Below are 24,055 nucleotides of genomic sequence, written 5' to 3'. Positions count from 1 at the left end.
TTACGCCAGCTGCGTTTGCAGCGCATATGGCGCAGTTTAATAACAGTATCACAATCTCAAGTTCACATTACTTTATTTTACATGCATTTATGAGCAAAACCTCTTCAAGACGCTTTTAATCCACATTGTTTTCGTGCTGTTCTGGTCCGTGTAATGACAGATATAGACACAATTATAGACATTAAAAGTCCCTGGCACAAATCTGTTTCCCTGAAGATTATTAAGATAATGACAGATTTAGGATTAATTTATGCTGGGCACCTTTAAATTAATTTAGCTGCATGCATTTTTGGTCTAGAAAATCTTGGTCTCTTTTTAAAGAAAACACAATTTTTTTTAAGTGTCTGGAGTGCAATAAAGTATATATTTTATATTAAAACCCATAAAAATTTAAATTTTACTTCCAAATTGCTTTGGAAATAAGGCCATGAGTCTCAATTCGGATCCAAATTTCAAGTTTAAATCACAAACAATAAGGTTTTTGTCACACTTTTAGTGGTTTTACCAACAAAGGCCACTAGTGTCAACAGTTTGCTGCATACTCACAAATCACAAATTAATAAATGACTGTCACTGCATTATTATCAATGAAAAAAATTATAGATAATATAGAAATATTTATAATAGGATATTATAATTATGAATATATATATATATAATAATTCATATGTATTTCTATGGGGTGAGTGAAATTTAACATAATAACTGTCACTGCTATCATCAAATGGCCTTGAAATATGTAAACTACATTCTTAGAGCTTAACAACAATATATAGTTGTTCAAGGTTATTTCAGGTTTAAAGGATATCTAATAAGAAATACGTAAAAACACCTTGAGCCCACCTATTGGCCAGTGACATTTTAGAAAATTACTCATACTATATCATTATTTTTGCAAAACGGTGATGAAATATGAAAATCTCAAACTGAGAGCTTTCCAACGATATACATTTTGTCAAGATTAATGCAGGTTAAGACTAAGAAATTATTGTTTTAAATATGTAATGCCAAACGTCTCACCTGTGAGACAGTGACAATTAAAAAGTTAAAGGGCTCGTATGATGCGATTTCATATTTTCCTTTGAAGTGTTAAAAACTGTTTGTGCATATACTGTAGAACAGGGGTGGGAAACCCTGGTCCTGGAGGGCCACTGTCCTGCAGAGTTTAGTTCCAACCCTACTTAAACACACCTGAAAAATCTAATTCAGGTCTTCAGGATTACTTGGAAATGAAATTCAGGTGTGTTTGATTAGGGTTGGAACTAAACTCTGGAGGACAGTGGCCCTCCAGGACCCAGGGTTCCCCACTCCTGCAGTAGAAGATCAAAAAAGTCGCAAAAATTTAAGTCGCAAACCCAAAACACAATTTTCTTTCTAAAAGTGGAGGCTTATCCATGCCTTCCTAAAACGCCACATTCAAACACGCCCTATTCCTATTCCACCCACAAACAGCTCAATGCCTACTCTTAAATTACATAATTTTACAATATAGGGATTCAATCTATTACATTACGTGTTTTTGAGTCGTGAATCGGATAATTTTTGGATCAGCAAAATGGATATAAGGATATTTAATCAAGAAATTATAAGCATATGGAAATAGAAAAGAACAAAGTTATAACATATATAAAGTATAACAGTAGTATTTAGCAAAAGAAATATAATCAAATGAATAACAACAAAAGTCATCTTCATTCTATAAATTAAATACAATTAATCTTTTTAAAGCTACAGCTGTGATTTTCCTTTTGTCTTCTGTTGTTTGATTAACATAATGATACAAACCTAAGCAGACTGCATAAGCTTGAGGGTATACTGCAACTTTAAGACCGGATAACCACGCATTCATGTACTGTTTGCATTCACTTAAAGACATAACTGACTGTTTTCATGATAATACTTGCCAAGACTGTGTTTTTTTTTTTATAATTTGGGGTGTATGTGTCCTGTCAAGCACAGAGATTCTGTGTTTGCGTGCTTTTTGAAACGTGCGTCTCCATGAGTGTGTGTCCACTCGAACGCATACTCGTGTGCGCGTCTTTGTGCACAGAAAACAGCTCTATTAACATATTGCGATCAAATTGTTAAAAACGGCTTGAATGTTAACATTTGTAGTTTAGAAATGCATGCAAATGATAAACTTTCTATATAAATAGTTATTTATTTCTGAATGATTCGTATTTGAGCGATTATTATTATTAAAGAGATTATTATCATTTATGCGTGATTTCTTTTGATTTTATTTTGTGTCTCTTCTGACTGGGTGGGCCAGCTGTCAATTTGAGTGGGCCAGTGCCACCCTGTCCCTTATGTAACCTCGCCACTGCCCTACAAATCTACATCACTGTGTGGGAATATTCTCATAACACCGCCCAAATGTTAAGGAAAAAAAGAAGGTGTAACTTTTATTCTCACTTAAGTATTGTTGCCGCCACTGCCATGTCGTGGAGGTGCTAGGCTTTGGGAACTCATATTCCAAATATAAGGAGCTTAACATTTCCCTTTAAGCTTGAGGTATTCGGCCAATCAGCACATTGCGCTTTTCAGAATGATGAGCTTTATAAATATCGTTGTGTTTCAGAAAGGCTGGGCATAGAGGAGTATGCATTTCCAGTTTTGCATGTCCTGTTTTACAGATTCAATGCACTGACTGCTTTTACAAAATATAAAGGAAATGTTTATTTACTTGGTTTCAACACACTGTAGCACACTTTGATTCATTTTACATGCTCTGTTTCTGGTACATTTTTTCAGATAGCAAAGATACAAAGGACAGTCAGCTTTAGCCTTGCTGCTAAGCCCTCACGCCCCATTTAATGTATATGATAAATGACAATGTAAAGACAGTCACTAAGTACAGTATCGGTTTCACTACCTTTTGACCTCTGCCTAGACTGACAGGTTTTATAGGACAAACGCTGTATATTCTCTTGGTGATAGACAACGTTGGACTTGGATTGAGATTTTTACAACCACCATCTGAGATCTTTACTGTCTGCCACGAGAAGACGTATGAAGCGAAACACTCTGAGAACATATTTTACCGAAACAGCCATGTAAGGTCAAACTCTGTTCTTTGACTTTCTCCTCAGCTTCCAAGTTTAACTTTTGCCCATAAGCTGGTTCACGTTACCAGTGAATATAAATGGAGCATGGTGAATAGGATCCATGCTATGCTGCTTTGCAAATAAAGAATCTGGACTTGTCAGATTATACCAGTCATGAAATACTATTTCATGCATCTCTCCACACCAAAGCGTCAGTAATAGTCCACATGCATATTGCTCCAAGGGAAGATCTGGTTGCTTTTAAGCGAGCATGCTTTGATAATAGTGAATGTGGATTAAGTAACATTTTTACAGTTTACAGTTTAAACATAACTTTTCTGTGCTTAATGGTATTATGACAGATTATGAAATTAAAATGACTGAAGGATTTGCAGCTGCTTGACCATTTACCATCTATCATAAGTCCTCTCCTTTGTTGATTCATACTTCTTCACATGCCTGCTGTTCCACGTGAACCTAGACTGATCGATTCGTTTAAAGCCCCGAATTAAGGAAAGTAATGAAAGCAAGGAAAGATAGGGATTGTTTGGGCAGTTTATCTGGAAAAGCGAGATATTTTTGGCCAGAGGCGAGCTGTTTGCGCACACGTGAAGTGAACTCAATGGTGCCATTAGTCTTAAACAAGCAAATGCAGGCAGCAGCTGAGTGGGGCCTCTCACGTGCCATTTGGCTACAAGGCAGTGTTACATGCGTCAAGGAGTCACTCGGTTCATAGCAATTACTCAAACATATGACAGGACCCATGACTCACACCGCGCCGAATTTTGCTGAGTGAAAACAAGACTCTGGTCTGAATCTTATTAAAGTCACTCGGAGAGAACTCGGATGCATAACACTTCACGTTGTAACTCTCAAGTGCACAGTGGACCTGCATGTGCTTTTAACTTCAGATTACTTAACTTCAACTACAATTGTTAGTAAAATGGTACCAAAAAATGGTAGAAAAGGTGTCATTGGGACGGCACCCTTTAGAAAGGTCCTAATACTGTATGTATGATTTAGATAAGGATAAGGTACCAACTAGTGCTGGGCCAATACCACTTTTACCGATGTTGATACAACAACCTTGAGTGTCTGTCGATACTGATCCAATACCATCTCTATCGCCCTTTTAATCAATTAAGCTGCAAATAACACATTTGTTAGCCCTACAAAAAGCTTAAACAGAGCTACAGAACTCAAATGTTTTACTGTGCAACAAATGGCTGTGCAAATTCAAGACTCAATCAAAAAAATGGTGCAATACTGCTGCAACATTTTTATTTAGTCAGCACAAACATTTAAAAATAAATTTAAGGTGTAACTTTGGACAATTTGAAGTGCAGCTTTGTGCAAATTCATGTTGCTCAGCAAGTCGCGCTTTACACCAAGTTGCCATGACAAGGCCCGTGTTGGTATATGTACTTCCCGACTTCTACAATATTCAATCCAGCCATTTTCGCCAATATCGGATTAATATCGATACCGAATATCGGATCGGCCCACCTCTAGTATCAACACGTACCTAATGTGCACTCCTTAGGTACAAAAAATCTGCTCATTTTCCAGGTCCCCCAGAGTCAAACATCCGATTTCCAGCGTTTTGGAATCCATTCAGCCGACCCCCGGGTCTGGCGCTAACACTTTTAGCATAGTTTAGCACAATCCATTGAATCTGATTAGACCATTAGCATCGCGCAAAAAATAACCAAAGAGTTTTGGTATTTTTCCTATTTAAAACTTGACTATTTATTACTTGCATCGTGTACTAAGACTGACAGAAAAAAGTAGCGATTTTCTAGGCAGATATGGCTAGGAACTGTACTCTCATTCTGGCGTAATAATCAAGGACTTTGCTGCCGTAGCATGGCTGCAGGAGGCGCAAAGATATTACGCAGCACCCGAAAATACTTTTAATTTTCTGTCGGTCTTAGTACACGATGTAACTACAGAAGAGTCAAGTTTTAAATAGGAAAAATGTTGAAACTCAGTTTTTAGCGCAATGCTAATGGTCTAATCAGATTCAATGGATTATGCTAAGCTATGCTAAAAATGGTAGCACCAGACCCGGAGATCAGCTGAATGGATTCCAAAATGGTAAACATCAATTGTTTAACTCTAGGGGAGCTGGAAAATGAGCATATTTCCAAAAAAAGTGGAGTGTCCCTTTAAAAGAATACAGTTTTGTACCTGAGTGTACTTTTGCCAGAATTGGATTTAATTCTCACCCAGAAATAGTGAAATTCGTTTAGTTATGGTGTTATTGCTGCAGCGCATTATGGAGAATATTAATGATGTGTTGTGGTCAATGTCTAGTTTGTATTTCACCAGCAAAGTGCATTCAACCTCGCCTGTCTCTTCAAAGTTGCTTTATTGAATGCACCTTTTTGCTTTTATGCCAGCTTGTATTTGATCTAAATTGAGAGATTGTTAAGATCAATTATTGAAATGGATGTTAAACCAATCTGAAAAGTACGACACAAACAGGTCCTATCCAAGCTTGAAACTAACCACATTGGGTCAAGCCACATTAACTTGAGACAAACTGGATTACAGAACTGGGCAGTGCCTCCCACTGTAACTCATAGCCAATTTTAACACTATTATGCACCTGCGTGTGGTTTTCCAGGAGGTTGTTGTATAGCATACACCATTACGTAACACGCAAACACTACTGTGACTGGAAACACTTTTCCAAATGTACAGAAATGTTGTTCGAAGGGAATGCCTGCCTTGCTTGATGTACAGCTCGGTGTAAAGCAACACAGAGGTATTCATGAGCTCTATGAAGTGCTTATGTTCCAAACTTCATCATTCAAAGCAATAGCTGTAATTTCTTGTCTGACTGCCCTCTACTCGTTTTCAACTATTTGCGTCAACTTTAAGCAATTATTGTTTTGATGGATGGTCGGATAGACCAGGCTAAACAGCCTTAGATGTGCAAGGAAACGTCTTTTGTCAACCCCTGCGGAAAGTGACTTGATGGTTCAAAGCAAGTCGAGCTTTGCCGGGAGAAGTGCCAAGAAAATGACTTTGTTTGACCAAACTGTCAATCAAACTCCTTTACAAGTGCCAGAATAAACACGGTCAGTTTTTAGCAGGACATGCTTGCGACTGTATCTGATTTTAAAGCTGTGGGCACAAGGACTGAGGGGAAAAGTTGGGGTCCTTTTCGGGGAGCTACATAAAGAAATGGTAAACGCGTGCTGCTAACACAAATCCAAATGTCCAGAATACACTCTTAAAAAAGAGATACACGATAAAACCATAAAAAACAATTTGTCCTTATGCATCCATAAGGAATCACATTAAACATTAGAAGTATAAACGAAATTGCATGGACTGATTTATGAAATCTGGCCATCACAGAGCGCTTTCCATATTTATAATATAATTAATTTGTGGTGTCTTTCAATCATTAGATGTTCAATTAAATATAGAAAAACAATGTTTAATCTTGATCAACTGCATTAGTTTAAATGCACCACTTGACTGAAGATTATAAATTGTAAATATGTTAACAACTGGACCCTATTACCTATTTAGCAGAATTGGCCAGAACACAAAATTGCTAAATGAAACTCCAGTAGGCTAATTTACTAGTGTCCGTAACAAACCCATTTAATTTCTGAAATTAATTACGCTCTCCCGTGATGACTTGTATTTCATGAAAAAATACATGTCGTAAAAGCCATCCTGAGTCCAAGAGAAATATGAGTGGAAAAGAAAAATACTATATATTGATAAATTCTGGCCCTACGAAACGCCGCTTCCAAGCGCTACATCTAAAAAACATCAATACTTTATGAATATCAAATGAACTCGGGCTGAAAATAAACAACCATCAATGTGGCTAAATAAAGCATTGTTTCAAGATCAATGCTTGTGCCATTTCAAAAGGCTTGTGATAGCATTCATTAGATTAGCCTTACAAAAAATCTAATGGCATTTGAGTTTCATTACTGTCATTGTTAATTACTTTCTTTGTCTGTGGCTCAACTGGGCCTAATGTTAATTGCTTACCAGAATGTCATCCATTAGAGGTTGATTCCCAGTACAAGAAGACTGTGTACATGCGAATGAAAGAAACTAATATGATACTAACTGCAATCCTCACTAACATTGTGCTCTAATCTTTTTTAAAAATTTTCAGATGACAACTTTTTGTAAACAGTATTGGCCTTGATATAGACATTTCTTATTGAATTGTATTCTTTTTTGAGAAATTGCAAAAGTCTGGAAATTTTTAAGCAGATTAAGCTTGAGCCATAGTGATGCTTACAAATCAGTTTCATTAGCTGACATATAAAAATAAAAATTCAATTTCATGCAATTACTATACGCAACCCCAACGCTATCTCACGAGAATTTGTACATATTTTATGAGTTGGCTAATTTGTATTAATTCAGACGACCACATTCGTATGTTTTTGTACGATTTTTTTTCTTCATGAGAATCGTACGTTTTTCACGATTAACTTCGTATGAATTCATAGTTCAAAACAGAACATCACTTTTGTTACGATCGCTCCAGGCTTTACCCACACCTACTGCAGTAAAAATAATGACCACATTACCATACATGCTGGTGGCACCATCGTAACAGCACAATAAGCAACAATGAGCACAGAAAGAAAATGTTGAACCACATTTTCAAAAACTTTGAAACTTTGAAAATGTATTGAGTTCAGTGGAACGTTGAAATTGAAATCTAAACTAAACAAAAAACTAAAATCTTTTAGAAAACTTAAGCTCTGTCTCAAATGACACATATGCACTTAAACTATGCACTATGGACTCAAGTGTCTAGTTCAGGGGTCTCCAAACTTTTTTTAACCAAGGGCTATCACAATGGATAAAACAATCTGGAGGACTTCTTTGATATGTTTTAGCATTGTTTAAAATGTTACCATACATAAAAGAAGCCAAGCTAATATAAAAAAAAGTAATAAATAAATATTAAAATTGAGGTTATTAATAAAATGTGCCTTGGGCGGGCAACTAACAGATTCCGTGCAGGCAACCTGGTACCATGTTGGAGACCACTGGTCTAGTGTATGAATTTTACAAGAGTAGTATTGTCCAGCATTTGTCCAGTCTGAAGTGTAATCGTCTCTGCATTTGATAGCTCCGCACAATCAGACACTCTTTTGCAGGCAGAGGAAGGGGCGGGGCTGTGTGCTCTACCCTCCACCGCCACTTTCAGAGTGTGCTTGTAGCAGCTAGGAGGCTGCTCAGGTTGCAGCAACAGTACAATTTGTCAAGTTAAAAGTTGTTCTATCACTGAAATTATTTTAGAGACATTATTTAAAGGTAAAAAAAACTACAGTTGCTTTAAACCACGTAAAGCTTTCAGACTACTCGTAATATATTCATTGTGATTTATTCATTTTCCTCTTAAAAGAAAAAATAGTTTTTAGTCCTGTTCTATTATTTTTTTAAACTCTTTTCTTAAAAAAAATAGTACATATAAAACATGAAATGCTGTCTTTTAATTGTTTATATTGTATTTCCTCTTTTAAATTGAGTTTGATTTTGAGGTCTTTTGCCTTTTCTCCTTTCCTGTCAATATGCTAAGATTTCAAACTAATTTATTTTTCATTCGCAAATCTTGAAATCACCAAATGCATGCAAATTACAATGTGGGCTGAGTGAATTGCCTTTCACTTGCACTGGAATGTATCATAATGTAAATTGCACTAAATCGCTCATATTTTTTGCATCCAGCCACATTGTTGCTTTATCGTTTATAACCAAATTTATAGCTGCATTGCTTAGGAATCTGTGCACACCACAAGCCTCTGTAGCAAGCAAAGGAAATGCAAAGTGGTCTCCCTCAGCAGTACAGCTAATGGAAACAGAGTGGAAATGGATCACAATGAAAGCTGGGGTCAGATGAGGAGAACGATTCCTCAGGGGCGGAATCAAAACAAGGAGCCGCATGGAACCGAGACTCAGATTTCACTCCTGCGCAACTCGATTGCGCGATACCACTCAGTGCTACTATAATATTCATAATTACGGTAACGCGTTGAGAAAAGAACACATTTTGTGCATATGATATAATGTGATGTAATGTGAATTTTGAAATTGCAGTGCAGTGATCATGAAATGCATGAGAAACATGGATTAATCCCCTGCCGGTTCACTGAAGTGCACTGTGTAGTTCAATACATACACATCTCGGTCAAACAAAATTACATTTGGCCACAAAGATTGAATGGAGACTGAAGGAGATAACTTATAGTCGAGATAAAATCAGAATTGACCGTGTTTACTAGATGCATAATATACAATAAAAATTATGGCAATGAAAATCTATATTGATAAATAAACACTTTTTGTAACTAATTTCACTTCTCTTTTATACTTTAGCTTGTTCTGAATCAAACTCTGTAAATCACTCCAGGGAATAAATGGTTATAATCTAATATTATAAACAAAGTAAACCAAAGAAGTTCAAAAGCAGAGCCAACCGAACAAAGAGCATATTTGGCATAACCTAACCAGAATAAAGCAGCAAAAAAGCTAAATCAACCACTCCAAGGCATTGAGTACTCAAACGACTCAAAGGTCGTTTTTTTATAACTAAACAAATCATTTTTGCATAACCCACAGAACCAAACTTGCAGCATCCACATAATGTGGGATAAAGAACTCCAGACGTATGGAAAATATGCAAAAGCCAGAGTTAAATTAAGGCCAACTGTTAGGGAAGCGAAGCATGTAGATTCCTGGTGTTTCCAATGTTCTACCCCTGCTGTGTTACATGGCCTCAACCCCTTTTGTGTGGGGTTAACCCGTTAAATCCCACCAAAGTGGCTATTCAGTGGAGTGCCATCCACCCCAGGGGTATTGTGACTGCCCTTTGTTACGAATAATAGACTTAAAGAGGATAAGATACCAATAGCGCGTCCTAACTTCCCCTATAGCGTCGTCTCACTTTCTTCAAGTGATTGATCCCCGTTTCTGTTTAATGTTGAGGAAGTCAGATTTGATGTTGGTTTGAACTCAAATGCACTCGGATGACATTAAATTGCTTGACAGTTTTCAAACTATGAGAACTGTTTTGGCATTATGGACCAAACTGTCTTTTTTTGGTGGTCTGAGCTTATGATTTTAGTCAAAGATGCATTGGAAAAATGCACACGGGGAAATAGTTTAAAACGTTTGATATTGCATGCCTAAAAGCAATTTTGATCATAGCGAATTAACTTGATCGAAAACCGAAACATCAGTGCCGCAACAACCCAACCAAACTAACCAGAGAGTAAAAATGCACCCTGTACTAATAAATAAGCATAAATTGAACACACGACTTGTATTGTTATAATTGCAAATGCAACAATCATACATGTGTGTATTAACTGACAAGGGTCCAGAATTTAAATTTGTATAAAATTGCAAATGCTGTAAATTCTTAAAAATATCCTTATCATCAAATCACAGATTTCCAAATAATTTTACTCCGTGACAATTTTAGCTGTCCTCTTTCATGGGTCACTGGTCAGTAAACACACTTCTGGTCTTGCCTCCCTCTAAGCAGGTGAACCAAGCTCAAGACTTTCCCACGATCCCCCAGTAAATCTCTCTATGCGCTGCCTCTTTGCACTCTTCAAACCATCTGTCCAGTTTTCAGTGCGCTTCTGGTGGAACAAGTGTCAGCTCCTGGGATGAGTCCAGGGTTCCCAAACAGATTTGATTAAAATATTTGATCAGCACTACACGTGTTAAGATTTGAAAATTAACATGGAAAATGTGTAAAACAAAAAAATGATGGAAATGTTGGAATACCAAAAGATCTTGTGCCTTTTTTGTCCATCATTCTTATCTAAAAAAAATAGCTGAAAGACTAAAAAAGTACTTGATTTTCACAGATTTTTGAATTTCAACACCTAAAAACAGTACTATCATAAAGATTATTTAATAAAATTAGGTACAGCATCCAACCATTCAAACATTATGTGAGCGAAAAGAGCTGTCATGAAATCGCCTCCGCCGTATTAGCTTTTTATCGTAAGCGAGCATCGTAGAGAAAATGAACAGCGCAATAACTTCCACGTATCCGCCACAACATTTGACCTTCACGCTCCACTTTTTGTTTCGGAGAACAATGCTCATTTCGTATAATATTCCACCTGTCGAAGCTATCGAAAATGTACGCCTAAAAAAATGAAATAAATAATAAGAGCCATGTTACGCAGTCATGTGACACAGAGTCGTCCTTCTATCCACCATTTACTCTCGCCCTTGCGAGCAGCCCACGCATCATTCGAGTATTAAAAGAACTGCGCCTGGTGCCGGGGCTCTCCTCCCTCCGAAATGTGTGACATCGGCTGTCCGAGAGCATGAGAACGGAGCCTATTCAATAGCAGAATCCTCATGCTTGGCTAGTAACCATGGAAGCAGATGCCTACTCTACTGCCCTTCTTACCTCCCTGCTCTCTCATTGAAAAGAGGGCTCGCCTCGCTTTCTTCTTCCTGACCGAACTTGCTTGGCCCTCAAAGGGAGCGATTCAGCAGGTCACTGGTCTAGACTTGTTTGCACGGTCCACGGATCAGCCTTGAGGTAACCCTTGCTCCGTGCGCGCCGATCGCGGTGGGGGACATCGAAGATGTGAATTTCAAAAGGAGCTCCGTCCGATTTTGCCTTTGTGCCTTTTCCCTCATCGATCGGCTGAATATCGAACCCTCTGTCTGTGCATGTGTGAAACGGATAGCTTAGTAAGCATTTTTTCTAATCAAGCTTGCGTTGTGGGCCAACTCTCTTTCTCTCTCTCTCTCTTTCTCTCTCTCTCTCTCTCACTCTCTCGTTAACCCTCTATCTTTCTCACATTTTTTTCTCTCTTTCTGTTTTCTTCTTGCTCTTCCCTTCGCTCTGATTGTCTTGTCCTCACGCTGTTGTTTTGATCATCTGGGACATCTGGATAAGCATGTTGTGATACTTCAGATCAATGTCATTTTTAGCTGTTTTCGAGCCTGGTGTGATTTCGGCATTGTGGATTTTGCATTGATGCAACGCTATGTGTTTTTACAGAATTAACCACAGAGGGACTTTAAGACTTAAAAAAACGATGTCAAATGCTTTGCTTATAATAACTGTTTTGATAACATTTTACAAACATGCAAAAATAAGGCTAGTAAAATACTGATCGCTCATAAGGTGAGTGTAAATGTTTAAATATCTTGGACTTAACTGCATGCAAAAATATTAGCTGGTTTAAAACATTACTTGCTGTTTAATGTATGTGCATTTATATATGCAAAATAATTATGTTGATTTGGCTGGTATTAAAGCTGTGAGTCTTTGAACATATCTGTGTCTCTGAAAGCTATATATATAACGTGTTGTAATTATTAAAAGATTATAGGATTTCCACTATGTATACATTGTCATCACATTTCCAGGGTGCTGCTTCACACTAAAATTTAGACATAACTACGATTTATATTTTTTTTCTTTTTGTTCAGCAGCTGTTGTTAGATGAAACATAATATTTTGTACAGGAAAAGACTACAAATTCATATTTTTTATTTATTCTGTTGAAATGATTTATATATTGAATTATACACTATATACCTGTAGTTTAAACTTATAATTTATGTTTAAACGGACATTGCCAAAAAATAACATAAATTACCACTTACAAATGTTATCATTTCTAATATATTATTAATCAACAATTTATTATTTTACAATTTTTGTGTTTTGTAAAAAAATAAAATAATGTAGAATATGTAGAATAGAATATGACGTTGTTTATTAATTATGTTCTACAGGTAATATTTCATAATAAAATAAAGTGTTATTCCAGCATTAATTAAAGTTAATTAAATAGCATTTGGACATATTGTGACAATTCTGTGATTATTGTAAAAAGAAACACCCAAAAATGTAACATATTTCTAAATATATATTATAAAATGTATTTATTAATATCAGTTAATATGTACAGTTGTTATTGCAATGCAATTTGACAGATGAACAGCATTCTCTTATTAACCTCTAATCGTTCAATTAAGTGCCATAAATATACATTTCTTTTTTTGACCCACTCCACTAAGTTTTGGTGAAAGATAGTGAATGCCATGATCTGGACGTTTAATGGTGCTGAAAAGGTTTTTTCTTTTTTTGAGAATTTTGATTGGATAAGCCCCCCTTACAGTGCTTCACATGTGCGCCATGTCAGTAGTTGGTGGTGAGGTCACAGAAAATGGAAGCTCAAGATCTGAGTTTACCTACGGTCTAGTATCTTTTTACTAGTTATTATAATATAAGAGTATGACTTTTTCGTGTTTAAATAAAAAACATAACTGGTATCTTGAACAGCTGTTTTAACCTCACACATTTTAAGCACATATTCACATTTTATTATATAGTTTCTCAATATGAATATTAACATTATTTTTACTTTATTATTTTCTTATTACCTTGTTATTTATATTTCCTTAATGGCATTATTTTGCCATACAAGATTTGTAGGAATATTTATGTACTAAAGTCACACTAAGTGATTTATTATTTTAACAATAGATTTGCAGTATATTTTATGTCTGAAAATATTTAGTGTAAAAAATAAGATTATCTAAAAGAAAAAATAAGACACATTCTTGTGCCTTGTTTAAACAACAAACAGCATCTGAGTTAACTATTTTAAACAAATAATTAAATATGTAAATAATATTATATACATGTTACATTATACTGTATATGATTTTAATTAATGTGTGTAGACAAACTACATTACCAATGCGGATGACAATAACTGGTCAACAGCTCCCAATAGACAAATACTTTCATCATAGTGCAATTATATAATGTGCCTTGTCTAAAAGTGTCATTCAGAATGTACATCTTAGTGTTTGACTTCGATACAAGACGCTCAATATGTTCGCCTGGCTTGCTCTGACGTGTGACTCACAATAGACAATGAAGCCAAGACCAGCTGTGAGTTTCTGTTTAGCTCCCTGTATGCATTATTTATAGTCACATCAGTAGATTAGGCTGAAAGCTTGACCCTGCCGCATGTCTCCGACCCATTCGTGTTCTGGTCACCATTATGATAGCCTGCTCTAATCTGCAGGCAAACCCACTGCTTTGTTGCCCTAATAATGCATTATAACAGAGCAGTTGTTTTAGGCTCTCTATCTATCTATCTTTTATATTTTCGTCGCTGCTCAGACACGCACATAAAATTATAATTTTTTTAAAGATAATAAAAATATAATTTCTATGGATAGTAACTGTGTTCCTGACGTAACAAAATCAGAGGTTAAATTCCCAGAAGATACATTTACAAATTAAAAATGTATCTTTAATGTATGTCACTTTGGATGAAAGCATCTGCCAAATGCATACATGTAATCTAAATGTTAGTTTTTGTGGATTTACCTCAATTACCTGCCGTACAGATAGTACCCCTCAATACACAGAAACATCCCCCTCTGCATTACCAGGGCTAACAAAACACCATTATCTGTTTAACTGCCTGAAAATGGTTAAATACTGTCTATTTACATGACAAGATGCAGCTTGTTGTGAAGTGTGGCACAAATGAGTTGTCACACAAAAGATGTTGATGGACACAACCGCCCCTGCACCCCCCCAAAAGCACGGACACTGGCTCATGAATGACAGTGCACCAGCAAGCACCCTGGCCATACACACACACACACACACACACACACACACACACACACACACACACATACAAACCTAATTGGTCAAAACAAGTTACCACCGCTTCAGAAACAAACCATGCATTTAAAGATACTGTACATACTGACATATATTATTAATATGGCAGGTAGAACAGAAATAGAAAATTTATGCTTTAAAGTGCCAATAAAAATGCTTAGATTTTGCATTCTAATCTAATATAAAATGTTTCATTTCAAATAAACTAAATAGTTTAATGAAAGTTAAAAATATATTTAGAAAAAGTTAATTGCCTTAATGGTTGCATTTACTGCATTTTAAGCTGGCATGAATTTCACGATTTTTATGCAAAACTTGATGATCCATTTTATCTCTGTTTGATTTGAAAATGATCCAAAGAAAATGTTGCATGCTTTAATGCAAGTAAGCAAACCTGATCTTTTGTATAAATAAGTTGCTTAATATTACAGAATTGCTTATATTTAATAAAAAAGTCTACAATTTTTAATTTGCCTTCCTCATTTTAAATCACAGCTGTTCTTTTATGTTTTTTTTTTATCGTAACTGTATTGTATTTCAAGGTTTAAATGAAGAAAAAAAATCACAGATTTTTAGACTTCGGGACCCATCTGTATGATTATCGATCTCAGATGGATATAAAAAAGGAGCGATGACCTGAAGGCACAATGAGAAAAGCTTGATATCACACTGGGAAATAAAACACGAGAGAGGGAGAGAGAGATGTGGTTCCTTCTGTCCTCTCTCTCTCTCTCTTTCCCTTTCTCTCAATGTCTTTGTGTGCCATGCAGGAATGTGCTTGCTTTTCATTTCTCTCTTTGTGTCTGCCTCTCGGGCTCGAGCAGGCAGTGTCTTATGCCACAGCGGGGTCAGGGCAAACACAGAGACACATTCATGGCCACATCAAGTTTATGTGAGAATCTGGTCCTTCCCTGCCCCTAATTTCCATATGAATTGTTAATAAAATAGCAGTCCTGTGAGGGAGATCACTCTAACAGGGGAAGTCAAGCAAAGCAACCTTGGTTTCAAAATGGCCTCGTCCCTTATGTTGCCTAGGTGCTGAAGCGCTTGTGTTAAAGCTATCGCGAGCATATGTCATTATTGTCGACTGTTTACTTAAACTGAGCAAATAAAGAGCGAGTATTTGACAAAACGTACAACTTTTTACATTATAAACCACACTGACAAGAAAGTCAAGATATAAGTCTCTCACAAAATCTACACTATTTATTAAAATGGCATCGAGTACTGAGAAGTGGGGCTTCGGACAAATATTCACATGTTAAGATGTACTCAACCCAGTCACAATTTGGGATTTCTGGGCATGGATACAGCTTGAGGGGCCGGTCAGCTGATTGACTTTTCTTTGGGTATTACACGTGTCCAGTGACCCCGCCACACTTTCCCATGCCCTCTGGTTCCCCATCTATTATAACAGAAATCACCCCCATCCTACATCCTAGATAGACCAGACTTGACAACAGCAGTTTAAGGTTTCCCTCTGTGATGTCATCGAGGTGTGCTGTAAAATAACTAGGTGGCAAGGAATGGTCTATAGGAGAAAACCAATTTACATTCATGCATTTGGCAGATGCTTTGATCCAAACCGACTTACAGTGCATTACATGGTTATATATAATAATATAATTTTATCATTATGTGTATGTGTCAGCAGTCATGTGTCATAGGTTTACTGCATGAAAAATGCTCTACCAACCGGAAGCTACAGGAGGAAATAAATTGTGATCTCTGAATCAAAATTTTCCCATCTTGAAGTTAACGTATCTACACCTGTTATTTTTAATAAAGGTTTTAAAAGATGTAGCACAGGTCATGGGTTCAATTTCAAGGGAACACACATACTGGTAATTTGTCTAGCTTGAAGGATTTGGATAAAAGAATCTGCCAAATGCATAAATGTAAATGTTTCAGGAAAATATAGAAACTTTATTATACATTATTTAAATTATTTTATTAATAAATGTGTTAACACTTTCCAATTAGGCTTTATTTGTTAACATTAGGTTAACAATGAACAATATTTAAAGAGTTTGGAACTCCTTTTTTATTGTGCGTTCCAATTAATATCAATTAAACTGCAGTTGGTTTGTTTTGATTTAAGCCTTCATAACACATTAAATAAAACAAAATAAAAACATGATAACATAATAATAAACATGTTCTGACAAAAATGTTAAAAACTGAGAATCTCGTTTTGGAACCAAACTCTTCATTTCTACAGCATGTATTAAACTTACTTTAGTTATTGTTAATTTCAACAATTACTAATATGTTTTTAAAACCAGAGTTGTAAATGTTAACATTAGTAAATGCACAAATGGGTGATTCTCGAAATTAGATTTATGAGGTGTCATGAAACATTTTAATAAAAAAAGTAAATGCAAAGTAAGAGTATCAAAAAAGAAGCACAGTTACAAACATCTCTTCATGTACTATTTTGCACATGATTTTAAATGACATCATACAAACCAATTTTGGTTTTTTCCACATTTAAGGGGAGAATTTTCATTACCACAACGTGTTCATGACTGGATTTGGATTCTTTGACATGGAAATATTTATAATTAAAAAAATAAAAAGCTTCAGTGCATGTTATAATATAAACATTTACAGTAAAGAAACATGTGCTATTTGGTGATAATTGGTAAATGTAGAGACAATAATAAGGAATATAAATATGTCCAAGAAAAATTTTCTCATCCTCCGCAACAATTTTCAATCATTGTTAAGCTCTCAATAAACTAACATTTTCATTAAGAAATTGTTGGAAGGGACATAATTGACTGTGACACTCAAGATGGCTACCAGGTAAGCAGTTCTTATTTTTTCTCTCCAGATTAAAGTTGAAATTTTGTTTGTCATAGTACCTAGACAACTTTTTAGTTCTCATTACCGAAACATGAGTTTGTAAATGCATATATTTAATGTAATATCATGTTTCCCTATAGTATTAATTCTATAGGAAATATTTTTTAATCCTCTAAAAAATAATGGTTATAGTAAGTTTAGACCTTAATCTTATATGTGCAAAAAAATAAATAAAAATTGGCTTCAATGGCTTTTTTAAAAAAAATCTGATGCTGGACACCTTTTAAGTCTGAATTTTGTAAGAATCACCCAAATGAATTAACATTAACTAACATTATCAAAGATTAATAAATGCTGAAAACATACGACCATTAAAAATAATATATTTTTCAACTATTATTTAAATATTTGTATTTTTATTACCATCATTATATATTTTTATGGATATTCAGAGATCAGTTTGCAAACGGTTTCCAACACATTTTATCTGATAGTTCCAGATTAAACCATGCAAGAGTTGTTTTTTCTGACATGTCATTGAGTATATCATAAATCTCTAGTTCACAGGATCTCAAATCTCTTAATCTCCCTCTTAATAACTCCTGTTATCATGTCTGACTTCTATCTGGAGGGCTCCTTTTCTTCTACACATCTGCTATTCAGGCAGAGCTTTTCTTTTGATTAAGATGTCTTTTGTGGACATGGATGTCCTCACTCTTCAGAGTTTTTGGACTTGCGGACAGATCTCGCTGTGAAGCGAGGGTATGTCTGCCAGCTCGACGTACACAGAAGAGGAGCATGACATCAGGGCTTTGTTATTTGGGAGATCTTTTCAAGGATTACAGTGAAGAAGTGCCTGCCTGGTGAAGGATTATTTAACTCAAACTCTGTTTTCGCTCCCATATTTTCTCCAAATAGTTCTGGAAGTTATGTAGCTTGGAAAATCGTGGCTGCACATAATCCACCTCTTTCGATTTTGACATTTTTAACCATTGGGCGCTTATTTTGAATGCAATACCCTGTGTCCATGTGAGATTATTATACACAAAACCCCACCCAAATATTATAAAGAATACAGAAACTCTACAAAATGTGTTTTATTAAAATTTGGTTTTAGGTCAATTGTTTTGTTTCAGATTATTTTTGTAAAATTAGCTTGGTGTGGATTATGTTTTGAGTTATTGCTATGCAGTTGGCTGTTCCGGCCTAAGAATTTGTACATATTTTACGCATTTATGAATTTGTATGAAGTTAATTGTGCAAAAACGTACGATTATCATTAATAAAACCATAACGAAACACCACCCAACGTCATGGGACAAACGCAAATCGTACAAATATGAACGAATGTGGTTGTATGAATTAATACAAATTAGCCACCTTATTGGCCATTCCTTATCACTGCTTTTTAAAACTTTGTTATTCATTTTCAACAGTTATCTGATATTTGCTTTTAAATTTATTTTGTCACTTTTTAATGTGTTTGTAATGAAAGAACAATCAAAATGTCTCTTACATGAAATGAAAAACACAGTTAGTGTATATTTTACTGTATATAAATCTAAAGGTTATTTTTTTCTTTGCTTATTGGCTCTTGTGTTGATGAACATGACACTACTTGCTGTTTTTTGTCTTTGACTGTACCTCAAACTCTATCTCTTTCAGAAACACAGCAGTGAACATTTCCTGGGGATATCACAGAGCCATTATACACACATAGTGCTTCTTTTGTTTTGTCGTTTCCCTCAAACAAGTGTCCTGTGATATTGGAAAAATATTTTGGAAATGTTACGCTTCCTTTATATTTCTCACAGGTGTTAAGATGAGAGCATGTTCTGACAATTCTGCCGTATCAAAAGTCAGGGTTTCATTTCATTGGAAAATCACCTAGTAGGATGGACATAAAATAATTCTCACAGATTTGGACATGCTCAGATCATAAAACATGTACGTAGTGCTAAAACCCTTTAGCGTGCAATGACTAATAACTGATTACTAATGTAGAGGCTTTATAATTTTTTAGGAAAGCATCTAATTTCCAGAAGCCATTAGTGTTTCTTTGTACTCATTTCCTCTACACAACCTACAGCCCAAGAATCAATTAAAGTGGAAATGAGAGTAAATTAGCTGTGCAGTTATTTAAAGATAAAATACAATTTTGACGCAACCATAAAACTTTTTAAGAATCACAACCATTGCTTTTAAAACTAAAACAAAAGCTCTTTTTACTAAACTACATTTTGCTAAAATGTCTGGAATAAACTAATATTTAAAGGGATAGTTCACCCAAAAACGAAAATTCTGTCATCATTTTTTCACTCTCATGTTGTTACAAACCTGTATAAATGTCTTGAGGAATTTTGAGGAATGTTCGTAATCAAATCGTTCGTTCACTTTCATAGTATTCTTTTTTCCTATTCATAAGTAGCATATATTTGTAGCTAGCCAACAAATACATTGTATGGGTCAAAATTATTGATTTTTTAAATCTTTAAGATATTATGTAAAGATCATGTTCCATGAAGATATTTTGTAAGTGTCCTACCATAAATATATTTAAAACTTTATTTTGTAAGTGGATGTAGTTGCCAAGGACTTTAAAAGCGAACTTTAAAGGCAATTTTTTCAATATTTAGTTTTTTTGCACCCTCCGATTCCAGATTTTCGATTAGTTGTATCTCAGCCAAATGTTGGAAAGCTTATTTATTCAGCCAAGTTGCATGAAATTACGTACCTATAGTCACGCAATTTTTTGATTCCTTTCCGTGATACTGCCACGAACCTCAGCGCCCTCTCGTGATCGTATCACGAATTTCTGTTTATGTGTCATTGTCACGTATTGGTTACTCAACTGTTTTGTCCTATTTTCTTACCATTTTCGCTTCGGTTTAGGGCTAGATTGACATAAAATGACATCCTTACCCAAACCCAACTCTAACGCCAGGCGACAATGGTTTAAAATGTAGAAAATATAAAAAAATCTGAAAAAATTATATAAACCAATACTTAAAGTGACAATGCAAACACCAAATCTAACCCTAAACCGAAGCAAAAATGGTGGTTTCAAAATAGGAAAAAGCAGTTGATTAACCAATAAGTGACAATGATATGATATGATTACGAAAACTTGGAAATTCGTGACAGTATCACGAAAAAGAATAAAAAAATTACTTGACTAGGTACATCATTTTGTGAGACTGGGTAACATTTATTCAACTTTTAGATGATATATAAATTTCTAATTTGTTATAAATAAATAAGAAAACTGACCCCTATGGCTGTTATTTGTGGTCTTGGGTCACATATTGTCTTCCTAAAAGCAATACATGCAATTTCATTAACACAGTGTGAAAATTATTCAAGAAAATCAATATAGCAATTTGAACAAGTTTGTTTAAATCTGATATAATTTAACTTCAATTCCTATTGTCTTGATCTACACCTCTCACACATGGCACCTCATACCAAAAACTTTAACTTATAACTGGGCCATCTTTCTTGTTAGTTCAATAAACTCAGAAGAACTGAACATTTTAGTAGGATTGTTTATAATGTTAACTCACTATAAAGCCAATTTTACAAACATTTTCACACAGAGAGAATGTCAATCACCTTTGGCATACATTTGATAATTTTACAATGATTTGTCAGGTTGACCATGCAGGTACAATATTGTTAATAAAGCTTAAGATTTGATATCTAGATCGACTACACAATTATACCAAAGGGTGTTTAATAAAAGCATGCAGTGAGAAATACAGTAAAGTGGTTAAAGGTGCCGAAGCTGTGCTACTGTAGTTACGGTTTATTGTCGGCAAAGAGAAATTAGACAAGCCACATGTGCACACTGTAAAAATGCAGCATTTTTGTCAAATCAACAGAAGTTGTTAAAGTAACATAAAAATATAAGTTAAACAATTTCAACTTGTTTTTATAAGTTGTGTCAACTTATCAAAGGTCAAAACATAAATAGTAGATAATAGTAAAGAATAATAGTTGAATTGACTTGCAAAACCAAGTTGTTTAAACGTCATGTTTCATTTTCTATTCATAGTGGAGCTGAAAACTATTCAATACATAAAAAGTTTGTAAAACTATCATTTAACACAAAGGAAACAAATTTTTATGTCTGTAAAATAATAATATAATTATAATTTCTGATAATAATTTTGAGAACACCAATGGGATGATACAATGAAAACAATATGGAACCAGGAACTGCTGTAAAAAAAAAGTTACAATACACCTCTTGTTTTCACATCAAGCTAAAAGTTAAAGACTGAAATTCCAGACAGGACCATGAACTTGTCTGGAATTCGAGCACAAAGCCGGCTTTTCACCTCAATTACAGCCTCAGCTGATAAGGCACACAGCGCTTATCGATACAAACAAAAAGGAAAAAATCTTCTATTAAGAAAAAGCATTTTGTTCATTCACAAGTGATCACATGCATATATTGACACACACACTCTTTACTTTCCTCTAATGTCAGACCCAAACTGTATACAGAAGGAAGTATACACTTACCATGATTTAGCTTCTGAGTAACATGAAAGGTAGTAAAGCATCCTCACAGCCTATTCCATTTAAGGTTTTCGAATAACTGCTGTCTAGACCACGCAAAAACTTGGAAACGACCTTCCCCCTTCCTGCGAACAATCTATTACCCCTACACACACACGCGGCTCCCCCTACCTCATCCACGAGTGGAATCGCTTTAAGTGCCTGTCAAGCAGAAAACCGGCTTCGGCATTGTGCAGCTGTAATGTTTCTCCCGGTCCGCCCTCCAATGAGATTGGCCCTTTCTTCACCACATGACTTAAAAAGGGCTGAAAGTAAAGAGTAGAAAAAGATGTCCGGAGAAGTGCGGAAAGTATAATCCTGTCCGCGGGGTTGTGTACCTGAGGAGCAGGTTTAAGTTTACAGTGCTTTTCCGACATACTTTATGGAGCGTTGAGCGAGGGCAGGAGGGGGAGGAGGCGAAGCTCGCGAGTGAGGAAACTGCGCATAATCCCTTCCCCGCAGAAACTTCCTCTCTCTCCCTTGCTCATAAGAGCCGCTGGCTCTTGTCTAAGCGCTGGAATGCAAAGGCCATGCTTCAAGAGGCCCAGTCAGACAAACCCCTAAGTCACTTCTCTATGACCTCCAGCTTAACATTAACACGTGTATGTATGTGTGTGTTATGAAGGCCCAGATGGAATATGCTGACTTTTAAGCATTTTCTGAGCTGGTGGGGAAAAATGTTTTGTGCAAGTATCCATCAGTGCATATTTTCTAAAATTATACAGATGCCTGGCTTCGTAATCGTTTATTAAAAGAATGAAAGGTCTCCAATTAAAAGATTACAAGGGTCCGCCTCTGAAACAACACTTATTTTTTGCTGACATCATGAATTTCTGTAACTTTACAACATTCAGTGGCTATGGTATGAACAGTGGCGGATGGTGGCTTCTTTTTTCGAGGGCACTCAACGCGAAGTTTATCACAACATGTATGTAGTCCGTCATGTGTGTGGTTCCTTTTTTCAAAATATGTGTTCTCCACAAGCAAGAGATCCTGTGTGCATCACGTGTCTTGTCAAAATAAGTGCCTGCTGCAGATGCATCTAAAGGGTTTATGATAAAAGAGGTGCTCGCGTTTGCCAGATACTCGCATAATCTCATGCGTAATCAGAGTTTACTGTTAAGGGAGTGTCTTGCATGTATTTTGTGAATGTGAGCGTCTTTTTTGACGCGTGTGCAGCAGGCACATATTTCGACAAAACACGTGATGCACATGGTTCACATGATGCAACAAACAAATATTTTGAAAACACGAGCAACACACATGACCCTCCGAACACATATTTTGTATTAGCACCCCTCGGATGAGCAGTCACGAGCCGCCAATTCTAAGAATTTCTATACTGTCAGAAAGAAATTGTAAAAAAAAAGGTAATTGAGGCTATACTGAGGGGCAACCTTCCGATCTCTCTGATGAAGCCAATACGGAAGTGACTTAAACTGCAATTCATCAATTGGTCACTAGAGGCAGGCTCCAAACGGGAGTCAACTCCCATAGACCTCCATGTTAAAATGGCCAACTTTACAGTAGAAAATAATATGTTTACAGCCTGGTACAAAAGTTGTTTTTGGTCTTTATAGCCAATTTTGCATTTCATGACAACTGCGAGGGGGGCGAATTTTTTGTAACTCATCCGTTTAAATGATATTAAACCTTAAAGTTCTGCATAATTAAGGACGTGGCCCATAGACTGTAAAAAAAGATGGACGATGCTCGTTCGCTCTCTTCCATTGGTGAAAAGTGAAGCCATCAGTGTTCCGATACGGCGCTGACATCTTGGGTCTTGAGTCTGCGCAGTAGCGATTTCGGGAACAGTCCTGCAGTAGTGAGCAGGAAGTAAAGCTGCAAAATCAAGGCCCCACCCTCGCTACTCACAGAATGCGCATATCACAGCTGTCAGTCATGACGTTACACCACCATTTTTATAGCATTAAATAAC

The 24,055-nt window shown here is 35.8% G+C and overlaps 1 long non-coding RNA gene across 1 annotated transcript in view; it reads right to left on the bottom strand.

Annotated features, from left to right (window-relative positions):
* LOC129438169 (uncharacterized) overlaps nucleotides 1-22,858 on the bottom strand; it is a 34,886-nt gene extending 12,028 nt beyond the window's left edge. Inside the window, exon 1 of the long non-coding RNA XR_008642464.2 lies at nucleotides 22,081-22,858. This is a non-coding gene — a long non-coding RNA (uncharacterized lncRNA). The remainder of the gene's footprint in view (nucleotides 1-22,080) is intronic.
* Nucleotides 22,859-24,055: the final 1,197 nt, after the last annotated feature.

This window comes from Misgurnus anguillicaudatus, chromosome 24 (assembly GCF_027580225.2).
Source record: "Misgurnus anguillicaudatus chromosome 24, ASM2758022v2, whole genome shotgun sequence".
In the NCBI taxonomy this organism is placed as follows: Eukaryota; Metazoa; Chordata; class Actinopteri; order Cypriniformes; family Cobitidae; genus Misgurnus; species Misgurnus anguillicaudatus.
This window is presented reverse-complemented; position numbering and strand designations above follow the sequence as displayed.